We start from the raw sequence: 13,971 nt of genomic DNA, 5'->3' as shown, positions 1-13,971 counted from the left end.
AAAACCAGCCAAGATTATCAGAGCATCTCCAGCTGACCACAGACTCATGAGGAAAGGAGAAGAAACCAGAAGACACTGCCATGTAGACTCTCACGTGATAAGAAAAGCATTATCTTAAGCCATTTACTCTTTGATGACTTGATAGGAAGCTATAGTTTACTGATACAACAGTTAATGCAAACAGAACTGAAGACGTTCAGCATTATCTGCAGCTTCATATTTTTGACATTGTTTCTGATATTTGAAGGCAGCACTCATGATTACCGGGATGTTCATGTTTATTTCAAATAACCATATTAAACAAAGACTACCATTGAGATTCCCTTCTAGATAAGCAGGAGAGGTTGGAAGGATACGTTTATTTTTGCAGGAATAGCTTGTAAACTTGAATCACGAGTCTCTATTCCCAGAGGCATAACTGGGCAGGAATTCAAGGTCTTGTGTGAATTGTCCTTTAATCATGAGAACTGGAGGGAATTTAGAGCATAAAAGAGACAAGGACATTGAAATAGAATAATGCATATGTTATGCACTCTCTTGTACTTTAGTATTTAGGACAAAAAAATTTAAAGGGGCAGATATTTTGTTTAGGGCAATGGAAGGAGCCCTATTTATAGGCAGCACTAAAAAAATTTAACCATAAATGGAAATATGATCCAATAAAATGATACAAAACAAGACACCAAATCCTTCATCCCAATTAATAAACTTAGACATGGACATCAAGCTTCCACATTTCAATGAGTAGATGTACATCACCCAAAAACAATCTTCCATAGTAATTCAATGAATGATTGAAAATTTTACCCCATGCTATTTAAGGTTTTATCTTCCTCTAAGGCCATATTTAGTCAATCAATATATGCAAATCTGTCTTTCAGTGTACACTACATTTTGAACATGTGTTTGATAAGTGATTTTTGCCTTACTACACTATGCCAGAAACATAGTAGGCACTGCAGACACTGAATAGGAATCAGGATCATGATGAGAAGAATAAAATCTCATAACAAGCTGTAAAGCACACTTCTATGTAAAGGTGTTTATTATTAGAAAAACCAGTTAAGGTAGATATAGAGAAATGATACAGAAGTGAAGACCTGTGGTCTCACATTGGCCTCTACTATAAAGTAATATGAATAGCCTTAGTTGCCAGGTGTAGTTTATTCTATAGAATGAGTTCAACTCATCTCTACATGAGACATGTAGGAATCTCCAATTGTTTCTAAACCAAAGATGGGAATAACTTTGGGAAAGTAGAGAAATGACAAATGGAAAACAAAACTGTCAAATATCAGAGGTGGCAGAAAGCTTAATAAAGGGAGTTGCTTAAATTCTAGACAGCAGTTGAATTTTTTTTAAAAAAATGGAAATTCCTTTGCTGTGCAGAAGCTTTTTAGTTTGATATAATCCCATTTGTTTATTTTTCCTTTGGTTGCCTGTGCTTTGGGGATCGTATTCATAAAGTCTGGGCCCAATCCTACTTCCTGAAGTGTTTCTCCTATGTTTGCTTTAAGAAGTTTTATTGTTTCAGGGTGTATATTTAATTTTTTAATCCATTTTGAGTTGATTTTAGTATATGGTGAGAGGTATGGGTCTAGTTTCATTCTCCTGCATATGGATATCCAGTTATCCCAGCTCCATTTGCTGAAGAGGCAGTCCCTTCCCCAGTGTATAGGTTTGGTGCCTTTGTCAAAGATCAGATGGAAGTAAGTGTGTGGGTTGATTTCTGGATTCTCTATTCTATTCCATTGGTCAGTGTGTCTGTTTTTATGCCAGTACCATGATGTCTTGGTTATTATATCTTTGTAGTATAGTTTAAAGTCACATAGTGTTATGCCTCCAGCTTTATTATTTTTTTTCTCAGAATTGCTTTGGCTATGCATGGTCTTTTGTTATTCCATATAAATCTCTGGGTACTTTTTTCCATTTCTGATAAAAATGTCATTGGAATTTTTATAGGGATTGCATTGAATTTCTATATCACTTTGGGTAGTATGGACATTTTCACAACGTTGATTCTTCCAATCCAAGAGCATGGGATATCTTTCCATCTTCTTGTATCCTCTCTAATTTCTCTCAGCAGTGGTTTGTAATTCTCATTCTAGAGATTTTTCACATCCTTGGTTAAATGAATTCCTAAGTATTTTATTTTTTTGGTGGTGATTGTAAATGGGCAAGCCTTCTTGATTTCCCTTTCTGCATGTTCACTATTGGAGAATAAAAATGGTACTGATTTTTGTGTGTTGATTTTTTATCCTGCTACTTTGCTGAAATCATTTATCAACTCCAAGAGTTTTTTTGTGGAGGCTTTAGGCTGTTCGATATATAGGATCATGTCATCTGCAAAGAGGAATAGTTTGACTTCGTCTTTTCCAATCTGTAAGCCCTTTATTTCCTTCTCTTCTCTGATTGCTCTGGCTAGTACTTCCAACACTATGTTGAATAGGAGTGGTGAGAGTGGGCATCCTTGTTTTTTTCCTGCAAAATGGTGCAGCCTCTATGGAAAATGGTATGGAGGTTCCTCAAACAATTGCAGATAGATCTACCATATAACCCAGCTATCCCACTGCTGGGAATATACCCACAGGAAGGGAAATCATCAAGGTAAAGGTATACATTTCCTCCAATGTTCATTGTAGCACTCTTTACAATAGCTAAGAGTTAGAAACAGCCCAAATATCCATCATCAGATGAGTGGATATGGAAAATGTGGTATATCTACACAATGGAATACTACTCTGCTATAAAAAAGAATGCAAGACTGCCATTTTCAAAGACATGGATGGACCTTGAGAGAATTATATTAAGTGAAACGAGTCAGGCACAGAAAGAAAAATATCACATGTTCTCACTTATTGGTGGGAGCTAAAAATAAATAAATAAATACACAGATAACCTGGAGTGGGGGGAAGGGAAGAAGACACAACAATTACAATTCCCTGAAGTTGATATGACAAGCGAACAGAAAGGAGGTTGTTGGGAGGGAGGTGGAAGAGGGAGGAGGAAGGGAGGTTTCGGTAATGGGCCACAATAATCAACCACATTGTATAATGAAAAAATAAAATTAAAATTAAAAAAAGACAAATAATAGAATTTACATGTGTAATATCCTCTGTAACATATCTAAAAAGGAAAATAAGTGAACATATCTTTTACCCAAAAAGAAAAAAAAATGGAAATTTCCAGAAATAAATAGAAGGAGCAAGTTTTACTTCCATGTTGGATTATATAATCCCAATTACTACCTGTGAGGCTTCGAGCCCTGCAATCATGGGCACATCCTGAAAAATTGACCTTTTACAGTTTCCTACCAAAGCATCTTTTCAGAGCTCTCTTTATGTCTTTATTCCTCAGACTGTAGATGAAGGGGTTCAGCATGGGGGTGACCACAGTGTATTTCACTGAAGCTATTTAATTTGCATGTGAGTTGTGTGTAGCAGCAGAACTAAGGTACACTCCAAGGTTTGTACCTTAAAATAAGGAGACAACTGAGAGGTGAGATTCACAGATGGAAAACACTTAATTTTTCTCCCGAGCTGATGAGATTTTATGTATGGATTAAACTATCTTAGAATAAGAGTAAAAGATTCCAGCCAGGGGACCATCACTCAATAGCCCAACTATAAATACATCACTATGCCAATAATAAAGGTGTTAGAACACACACGGTGGACCACTTGATTAAGTTCACAGAAAAAGTGGGGGATTTCCAAATTGGTACAAAATGACAGCTGCAACACTATTAAGCTACTTAATAAGGATTGCAGGACACTCATGATCCAGGACACCAGAATCAGCATCCCAGAGTCTGGGGTTCATAATGACCATTTAGTGCAGGGGGTTACAGATGGCCACAAACTGGTCATATGCCATCGCAGCCAGGAGAAAGTTTTCTAAGTCTGCAAAGAGGAAAAAAATGTACATCTGGGTGATGCAATCTGCATGGTTGATGAACTTAGTCCTTGTATGTTCACCAGCATCTTTGGAACAGTGGTGGAGGTGAAACAGATGTCAGAAAAGGACAGGTTGCAGAGGAAGATGTACATGGTCATGAGAAGGTGCGAGTCTGAGATGATAGCCAGGATGATAAACAGGTTAATGAGCACAGTGACCAAGTACGTGGACAGGAACAGCCCAAGGATGAAAGTTTGCAATCTGGGTTCCTCTGAAAATCCCATAAGAAGAAATTCTGAAATATGTGTATTATTCCCTGATTATTTCATGTGGTTGATATGACTAGCACAGAGAGAGAGAGAGAGAGAGAGAGAGAGAGAGAACAAGACACAGGCATACATTGCTAGTCTATTACTATTCATTCAGAAATGCTGTCATTTATATTTTACAGTCAAGAAATTATTTTTACATTTCATGTATCAATGTGGTCCCCTTTAGGGGATCATCCTGCCATCTCTAATGTGGAAATCCTTCCCACTGTCAGCCTTTCTGGAGACATCATGAATTCTACAATTATAATGAGAAATTCTTTCGTGCATTGTAGGAATATGAACTGAATGTTCACCACTTCTAGGCTCTGTCTAAACAGTTAGTGAACAAACCTGAAAAGCAAACATTCTTACAATCTAATGATGGAGAAAGAAAATAAGCAAACAAAAAATCATGAAACACATCCAATGGTGACAGGTGATTGAGAGGATAATATAACAGGTAAAAAGGAGAGTGTAGATGGGTGTATTATTTTCTTTTTAGTGGTGGTTGGTGAAGACCTGCAAACTAGGTGACATTTGAACCAAGATCTCAGGGAAGACAGGGTAGGAACCACGTGGTCAACTGTGGAAGTGGGTGACTATCAGGAGCCACAGAGAGTACAAAGACCCTGAGGAAGGTAATTGCTCCAAATGTTCAAGGGCAACAAGCAATCCAGCGTGGCAGTTGAATGAGCAAGAGGAGAGTGATGAGAGATGGTGTCAGAGGATGGTGAGAATGAGGTGGCCTCATTCCTGCTGAAAATTCAAGATGCAAGGAGTCCCTCTGCGCAGATGTGGTAAGTTCTTCTGTCCAACTTTAGTCATTTGACTGCAAAGGTGCCCTGTGAACTGAAATGCACCTGCTATGTATTTGTTACTGTTGCCTTACATTCTGGCATCCACATTATGGGTTCCCTATTGGAATATACTGTGCCCAAGTCCCCTTTCTCTGAATCTTGCTCTCACCCTTAAACACATACACAAACATGTAGCATGTATACACATGCAGCATACTGGGCCTCCTGGAGCTATGTTAATACGCTCTTCACACTCCCAGCTAAATATAGGAAAGGAATGAATATAAGCTGAGTTGTCAATATCAGATTGTCTTTCCTCTAAAAAGTGTAGAATTGGTACCTGGAAATTCCAGTTCATATGTCCCCTATATACATGTACTCTTGGGTCTCATTTTTGTACGGCCATTATCTGCCCTATGTGGTCTGTTCAGTAAACAGAGTGCGAAGAGTGAAATGTACCTGAGATGGGAAAAGTGTCTAATAAGCTCAGGTGGTCTCTGGGAGCCTGTGAGGAAGAGAAAGCTTCCTCGATTCTGGTGATAGTTGAACTCTCATTACATCTCTTTGCTGCACAGCAAATATAATAAAAGATCAAAAATAAAGAATTCTGGCATTGTTATCTAGTCCCTTCAAGGTTTTTAATTTAGGAAGAGTTTATAAATGTGTTAGTTTTAATGATTACTAAAATTATTGTTTACTATTTGAAACTAAAAATAGAAATAATGTTATCCAAAAGAAATTTTTATTTAATTTAATTTTATTTTGGTTTGGTTTTTGGCAGTTGGCAGGTAACCATAAGATAATTTTAATGATATCGTTTTGTTATGAAGACACAATCAGTTTGAACACCCCGATTAAAAAAATGGAGCAAAAGGAATAAAACAACAGTTTACAAAAGGAAATATGAAAACAACAGCCAAATTTTGGCATCTTTATATGAATCACTAAAAGACTTGTTTCTCCTGTGCCTATTCCATGTTTATTTGGCCAATTGATTGTTGTGTGATCTGACAGCAAATGAGGCAGGTCTCTTTCACACTTTACTTGTGTATCTTGTATGGCAATCAATATTTGTTATTTGTGGGCTTTGGATTTTGATGACTTTTTTCACAAATCCAATGAGCACAACCTAGTCCAGGTTCTGTTTCTCATCCAACATGCAAAGCCCTCCCACAGCACATAAAATCCTGCACACATCATGACAATTGTATTATTTTACAATGAAAAGCATTCTTCATGTTATTTATCCCTGAGGACATTATGTGATACACACATTTATTTCTATTTATTTCATCATGGTATTTTCTCCACTACAATGCAAGATCCAAGTTAGCAGGGATGTTACCTTGTATATTCATTCACCTTTGTACTTTCATAAAGGTATGTGAATATGGATGCATTAAAAAGGAAGAAATTTGAAGAAACTGACAAGTTATGAAATTAAATAAAAAACAGCAGGAGAATAAAACAAAGTTAAAGATGGTGATTTAAAAACAACTGTCATAAACAAACTTGATGTATAATCAAATACTGAACAAAATAAGATCTAAAATAACAATAATTTAATATCAACAGGTAAATTAATATTTAAATTGCCAAAAACCTAGATAAACAATATATTATATAATATTCAAAGAATATTCTGGCCTGTAGGAGATGCTCAGTTATTACATGTTAAACAAATCAGAAATTATGTCTCATTATATATGGACATTTTATGTAAGGCAAGTTTGTATTTTGCTTTAGTTAAAAAGGTTACATTTTAAAATAAAAGCTGGCATAAGTGGTTATATATCTGGAAAAATATAGTTGTTTTTCTACCTCAACAAGCAACAACAAAACAGAGAGATTAAAGACCTCAGTGTAAAAGTTAACAATATATTTTATATGAATATTAGGAAAACTACTTATAAAATCTGTGATTGGACAAAATGATGTCAACTAAGGCAAAAAATGCAAAAATAAGAAGATTGACATATTTAACTAATTGAGATTTAACATTTTATGGCCCCAAAAAATTATCCCTAAAAGTCAATTAGAAAAGATTGGTTAAAATCATTTGAAATGCTGATAACTATATAAATATGGGCATATAATAAACATAGGTAAATCAACATGTCAATATATGAGAGCCAATACATGAATATTTGAATATTTGCTCAAAATCAGTAATTCTTTTTAGAAAACAGCAAGAAATCTTTTTAACCCCCATCAACTTGGGAAAAATCTTGGAAAGTTTGTCAGGTTGTTCCCTTGGCTAGCCCCACCCAGGTTCCGGACTCCCCAGGCATTGGCCACCAAGCAACCCCCGGCAGAACCCCTGACCCAGATGGGACTGGACAAATTGCCCTTCGCGGCATAAGCCAAGAAGGGATCCCAGAAGGTGAGTAGGTGCACCACCCGCCAACTCAGCCCACAGAGAGACACTCAGACACAGCGGGGGTTCCGTCCAGCAGTTCCATTTATTGTTTCTCAAACACTCGTATATATATAACCAAGCAAGCGGGAATTTCCACACACAGAGCCCATCAGCGGCCTGGTCATGCATGCATGTACCTTACTTTTCTACATCTAACCTACTGATCACGCCCTGATTACGAGCACGGAAAAGCATAACTACCAATAAAAAGTTTTCTGAAACTAGCACTGACACTCCCTCTTTACTTCCTCTAGGTGCCATCTTGTGTGGACCATGTGGCTGGGGAGCTTACACAGCCGCCATTTGGTGGAGCTCATTTTTACCATAGCGATCACTATGACAGGCAGAGCGGTTACGGCCCAACAATTCCCCCCTTTTATTTTATTTTGTGTGGGCAGTCGGTGAGGGCTAGTCACTCGACCTCATCAATTCCCATGTGGTTGTGCCTGTCTTAGGTTGTCGCCATGCTTTTGGGGGATCTTACCCATCATTGACTATCCAACCAAGCGGGGATTTGATGGAGCCTCACATCCTAGCGTTGATTTTTTGCAGGGCCATATTGACCCATGGGTCTGGGGGGTGATTTTCGTGGGCAACTTGCTCCACCACTTGAGCGAGCATGGTGAGAGACCCTATGTTGTTTTTTGCCATGGCAACTATTTTTCCCAGCACACATGGTCCTAATGTGAGCAATAACAGCAAGATGGTTAAAGGACCGGCCAATGAGGAGAGTAAGTGGTGAACCAAGGGGAGGATGTAAACCAGCTTTTAAACCAGCTGGAATTGGCTTCTTTTTCTCTTTTGTGCTTTTCTAAGCCCTCTCTAAGCTTAGCCAAAGACTCTCTAACTACTCCAGAGTGATCAGCATAAAAACAGCATTCTTCATTTAACGCAGCACGCAATCCTCCTTGTTGAAGAAACAGCAAATCCAGCCCTCTCCTGTTCTGCAAAACAACTTCAGGCAAAGAGGTTAATGATGTTTGTAAGTGGCTTATTGCAACTTCGAGGCAGCCCAAGTCTGTGTCTATTTCATCCCTGAGATATTGGGTGTAATGTTGGGCTAGAGCTATTCTGGTGGCCCCTGTTCCTATCCCAGCCAATCCAAGGAGGGAGGTTAGGGCCACAGCTGAACTTATGCCCCTTCTTACCCTGCAGTTTTGTCCCCAATGTTGGTATAACTCCTCCCCCGGGTGCCATAGCACAGTGGGGATGATTGTTACTGCTAAGCAGGTTTCTCCAGATGAATATGAGGAGGCATTGTAGATGCAGGGGTGAGTCCAGATTTAGTACATATCCATTTCCCATTTATGGGTTAGGTCCAATCCCCAGAGGCGTTCACCATGGTTTTGCAAAAAGCAGTATTGTTTAGGCTTATGCAGGTTCCGTTACCAATGACACGTTCCATGGTAAGGCCAGGTGAAGTGCTATTGGCTGCGGATACATTGTGTGGTGTTAACGCGTTTAAAAGAAGCATTTGTTAAGGCTGTGGCTTCATAAAAAGGGGGTAAGGAATTCAGACATAACTAGCAATCTTTTGTGAAATTTGAATTAGTTTGGTTTAGAAGCATAAAGGTGCTATTGACAAGTCTCCATAGGTTATCCTGAGGGTGTTTTACCTCATGGACTTGATTAAATCCTGGGGGTTGACTGGTGGAACCAGTGTTATTGGTTGCAGGGGTTTGGGTTTTTTTTGAATTAATAGAAGACCCCACCGCCTGATTGGGTCCCACAGTGTGTGTTTGGAGAGAGTTCTGTTGTAATTGAACCCTAAAAAGGATCCCATCATCGTATCCATTTTTGTAGATCCTTAGGCCCCAGGTGAGCCCAGAAGGAAAACTGGTGGCCTTAGCTTTCCCTTGTGGAGTAAATTGTAATACCAGGGGCATGCATTTGTTGTTGCTTCCTTTGTCACAGTTAAGGGCATTTGTTTGCTTCTTTTTTAATGTAATATAATCCCAACTAGAAGAGGGGTTCCAGTAAGCATCACCAGTAGTTTCGCATCCCCAGCTTGCACAGTAATAGGAAGAAGTGGTACCACACCGAGACCATGTTTTAGAATTATGTCCAGGGCAAACATAAAAGTCTTTAGACTTTAAGTTTGTTTTTGCATATTTGAATTTAGAATTTATATCTGCGGGGTCGTCATATGATACCTTACTTCCCATTAAATTTGTAGAGTCTTCATTTGGGACCCTAAAACAGATTAACAAGACACTCCTCAGGGTCATTGTTGCCCTGGGTATTGGGTGTAAACTTAATGTTTTTTGCTGGTATCCATATAGGGTTGGGTGCATTAATAGGGAAGACGCATCCAAACCCACGTCCCACAGTTAAAAGTGGGTCTGGGCCTCTCCATTGCCCCAAAAGGGGGTCTTTCCATCTTACTTAGACATTGGGATGAGCAGACTGTGCTGCCCAATGTCGCTGAAAATCGGTTAATGGGCTGTGCTTTGAAAAATTTAATATATTTATGGTAAACAATGCCATTCCTAGCTGTAGGTGGGGACTAGTAATTCCCTCCTTTTGTTTTAAAAGCTGAGTTTTTAAAGTTAGGTTATGGCACTCTATGATGGCTTGACCTTGTGGGTTATAGGGGATGCCAGTGGAGTGTTGTATTCCCCAAGAGAGCAGAAAAGTTTGAAAGGTTTTACTTATAAAGCATGGACCGTTGTCAGTTTTTATTGAATGAGGAAGCCCCAACGTGCCAAACATTGCAGAAGGTGACTTTGTGCATGTTTAGCCTTTTCTCCTGAGTGGGCAGTGGCCCAGCAAGTGTGGGAGAAGGTGTCTACAGACATGAAAATATACTTTAATTTCCCAAAAGGGGAAAAGTGGGTGACATCAGTCTGCCATAATACATTGGGTTTTAACCCTCAGGGGTTGACCCCCGGCGACTATGGGTGGGGGCACCTGAAGGTAAGAGAGACAGGACTTACAAGTATGTACTATTCTTTTTAATTGTGAAATTGGGACTTGAGGGAATCGGGCATGAAGCCCTCTCCAGTTTACATGAGTTAACTCATGTAGCTGGGGGGTGCATTGTATGGTGTTTATAACTGGCCCGTTAGATGCAAGATGATCAGCAGTTTTGCTTCCAAAAGAGAGGAATCCTGGCAAGTTTTGATGCCCTCTTTAATGTAAAATGAAGATGGGATTGGACCGTTGTTGTAAAAGGGTCCTGGCCTGGATCATAAGGGGGGTGATAGGGTTGCAGTCTAATCAAATGTGAGTATTAAGCAGCCCAGGCAATAAGTTGACCACATACAAACTATCTGAAAATAAATTAACAGGTTGAGGGGTGTGTTGTAAGGCTAAAACAACGGCCAACAATTCTTTATATTGAGCCGAATTATTACAAGGCTGAAAATGAGTACTAGCAGGAAGGCTTTGTGGCTGTGCTTCAGGGCTAAAAATCACAATGGCCGCCCCGGCTTGTTCCCCATCAGTGAACACATTGTACCCATAAGGCAATGGGTGGGTGGAGAACAGCTGTGGGGCTTTCCATGTTAACCGGCTAAATGAGGTTACCCATTTACAGGGCCCATAGTGGCAACCAATGATCCCTAAGAACCCTTCTAGGGCCAAAGCTACTCTGCTGTTGTTTTTGCTCACCCAGGTAAAATCGGTTAGTTCGTATGGGACTACAATTTTGCCCAGCTCTCTAGCGTTAACACCGCAACGATGTGACTCTTCCCTTTTGAATTAAATCTGCTGTTTGATCTATGATGGTGTAAACCTGAGGTGCCCCACCAAGGGAAATATGAATCCATTGAAGGGGTGTGTTTTCTTGAGTTAGAACAGCCAACATGGAATTTGGAGTGGCCAAGAGCCACAACTGTAGGGGCTTATGGGCATGAAATCTTCCCAATTGAACTTGACTTAATTGTTTTTGGATGTTATTTAACACTTGCTTATGACTATTATCTAATTTGATTTTTATTGTTGGAAATGGGGTTTTAAGCAGGTCAAACAATGGGATTAACTCTCCTGTGGAAATGGGCAGCCAAGGTCTGAGCCAATTGATTTCTCCAAGCAGACCTTGTAACTCTGGCAATGTATATTCATCTTGAAAAGACGATTGGGGTTTTAATCGGCTAACTCCCTCTAAAGTTAACAAGGACCCTAGAATTTTAAATGGAGGCACTGTTTGGGTTTTATCGGCTGAAATGTGGAGGTGTCCCTGAGCTAACCAATCTTGTAGCAATTTATAGGCTGTTGTTAGCTTGTCTGGTGAAGGACTCCCTACAATAATATCATCCATATAAACATATAATATTACATCAGGGAGCTGCTGAACAGGTTGAAGCAACTGGGACACATAGATTTGACAAAAGGTAGGGCTGTTAGCCATGCCTTGAGGTAAAACAAACCATTCATATCATTCATTAGGCCCCTGGTGATTGACAGACGGGATTGAGAAAGCAAACTTTTCACAATCACTGGGGTTGAGGGAGATGAAAAGAAGCAATCCTTAAGGTCTACAACTATAAGATGTAAATGGCTAAGTATGGTGGGAACCCATGGCAAGCCTCTTAATGGTGTTCCCTATGTGACCATGCATTTATTGATTGCTCTGAGATCTTGGAGCATTCTCCATTTTCCAGATGCTTTTTGGACAACAAAGACTGGTGTATTCCAGGGGCTAGTGGATGGGTGAAGGTGTTTTCAATGTAATTGTTCTGTTACTATTTCTTTTAAAGCTTGAAGTTTGACAGATGGAAGTGGCCACTGCTCTACCCATATTGGTGGTCCATCTTTCCACAAAATCGGGGGGGCTGAGAGGGCAGTGGCCGTTAGGCTTGGGGGTGCGCCCTAACTCGGGGAAGGGGCTTGTAGGCCCTTTTGTTGTCAAATATTGGGTCCCCCCGGTAATTAGGATGAGTTACAAATTGTTGTTGGTACTCTTCTTCATCTAAGAGGTTGTCATAAAACCCCTTATGGTCTGTGGTGATGTATGCATCTGCCTGGCCTAGGATGTCTTGCCCCAGCAAATTGGCAGTAAGCCCGGAGGCTATTAGAGGCCTGACCTTGCCTGTGGTGCCGTCGGCGTCTTTCCAGTTTAGCCATCCCTGGGTTTGGTATGACAGGGTTTGACTTTCCACTCCTAAAATGTTAGGGCCGGGGACTAGCTCCCAGCTTGATGGGATCTCTTCCCGCCTGAGGACTTTCCGGTAGGCCCCGGTGTCAGTAAGGCACCTGAAGCTTTTCCCTTCAATGGTGATGTCCATTTTTGGTCGTACGCCAGGCACTATAGGGACGATCCACAAGGCTTTGGGCTGCGGGTTTGTCTGTGGAGGCTTTGGTTTGGGCTCGGACGGTGAGGGTCCCCCTTGTGTTGATGGGGCTAGGGGCTGCCCCGAACTTAGTTTAAAGGATTTCCTTGTTTATCAAATTTTGATCTGCAGTCTTTTTTCCAATGGAATCCCTTTCCACATCGGGGACAAAGCGTGGTAGGGGGCTGACCACCTGGTTTCTTGGGGCAGCGGTGTTTGAAATGTCCTAACTCACCACACCCATAACATCACCTCTCAGTGGAGGGCGGAGCACTCTTATCAGGTGGAGCCAGAGCAGCAAAGGCCTTGGTCACTGCATCAGTGAGGGCTTGTGACCGAGCTTGTAGTACAGTAGAAAGGGTTTTAGCCTGGTGATGTTGGGATCCCACTTCTCTAGAAGCGACAACCCATTTTTCAATAGACCTGTCTCTTAATCCAGCACAGGCCAGTTTATGGTCTGTCATCATTCGATCCCAGACAAGCATTTTAATGAATTGATCTCTTAGGGGCCCGGGTGGGAATTTTCTTTGTATGTTTTGTTCCACCCTCACGATAAATGAGGGGAGGTCCTCGGTGGGCCTTTGAGTTATCCCAGAAATGGGGGCTCTGTGGATCCCTCTGTGAGCTTTTTCCAAGATGAGAGGGCGGCGGCCCTGACTTGGTCCTGATAGGGAGGTTGGATGGCAGGCTGTTGAACCCCAGTGCTGTACTTGTCGGCCGTGTCAGATAGCATGCCAAAAGTAATAGGAATAACAGGATTGGCAGCCTGATTTCTCTCCGCAAGGACATGACATTCATCTTTATAGAAGGCACAAAACTTGATGAACAAGTTAGGCAGTAAGACAGCCTTGCATAGCATTTTCCAATCCTGGGTGGTGCATGGTTGATGTGCCAGCCCTTGGAGAATTGTTTCTGCCCAAGGGGAATTTGGGCCATCCTCTGCAACTGCCTTTTTTAATTCTTTCAGGTCCTGGGCCTCCCAGGGGTACCAAGCGGCTGATTGCCCCTCGGGGTTGATGTTAATGGGGAAGGCTTGGACCCCGGGAGCCATCTGGGGAAAGCGGGTTTCCATAGGTTTTGGGGCAGCATGCCCTTAGCGGGTGCCAGAGCTGGGAACACTTGGAGTGAACTGGGCTAAGGAGCGGTGGGTTCATTACAATCAACCCACTCGGTCTTCTGTCCCATATATGGGGGGCAGGCAGTGTCACCCGAATGGTCACCTGACACTTGAGGGATAGGCGGGTTCAACTTGGGTGGAGGATCACCCTTTGGGT

The 13,971-nt window shown here is 41.0% G+C and overlaps 1 pseudogene; it reads right to left on the bottom strand.

Annotated features, from left to right (window-relative positions):
• Nucleotides 1–3,300: 3,300 nt before the first annotated feature.
• LOC134387625 (olfactory receptor 7A10-like) lies at nucleotides 3,301–4,181 on the bottom strand (annotated as a pseudogene).
• Nucleotides 4,182–13,971: the final 9,790 nt, after the last annotated feature.

Source organism: Cynocephalus volans, chromosome 10, assembly GCF_027409185.1.
Source record: "Cynocephalus volans isolate mCynVol1 chromosome 10, mCynVol1.pri, whole genome shotgun sequence".
Classification (NCBI taxonomy): Eukaryota; Metazoa; Chordata; class Mammalia; order Dermoptera; family Cynocephalidae; genus Cynocephalus; species Cynocephalus volans.
Note: the sequence above shows the minus strand (reverse complement) of the source record. Positions and strands in the feature narration are given on the sequence as shown.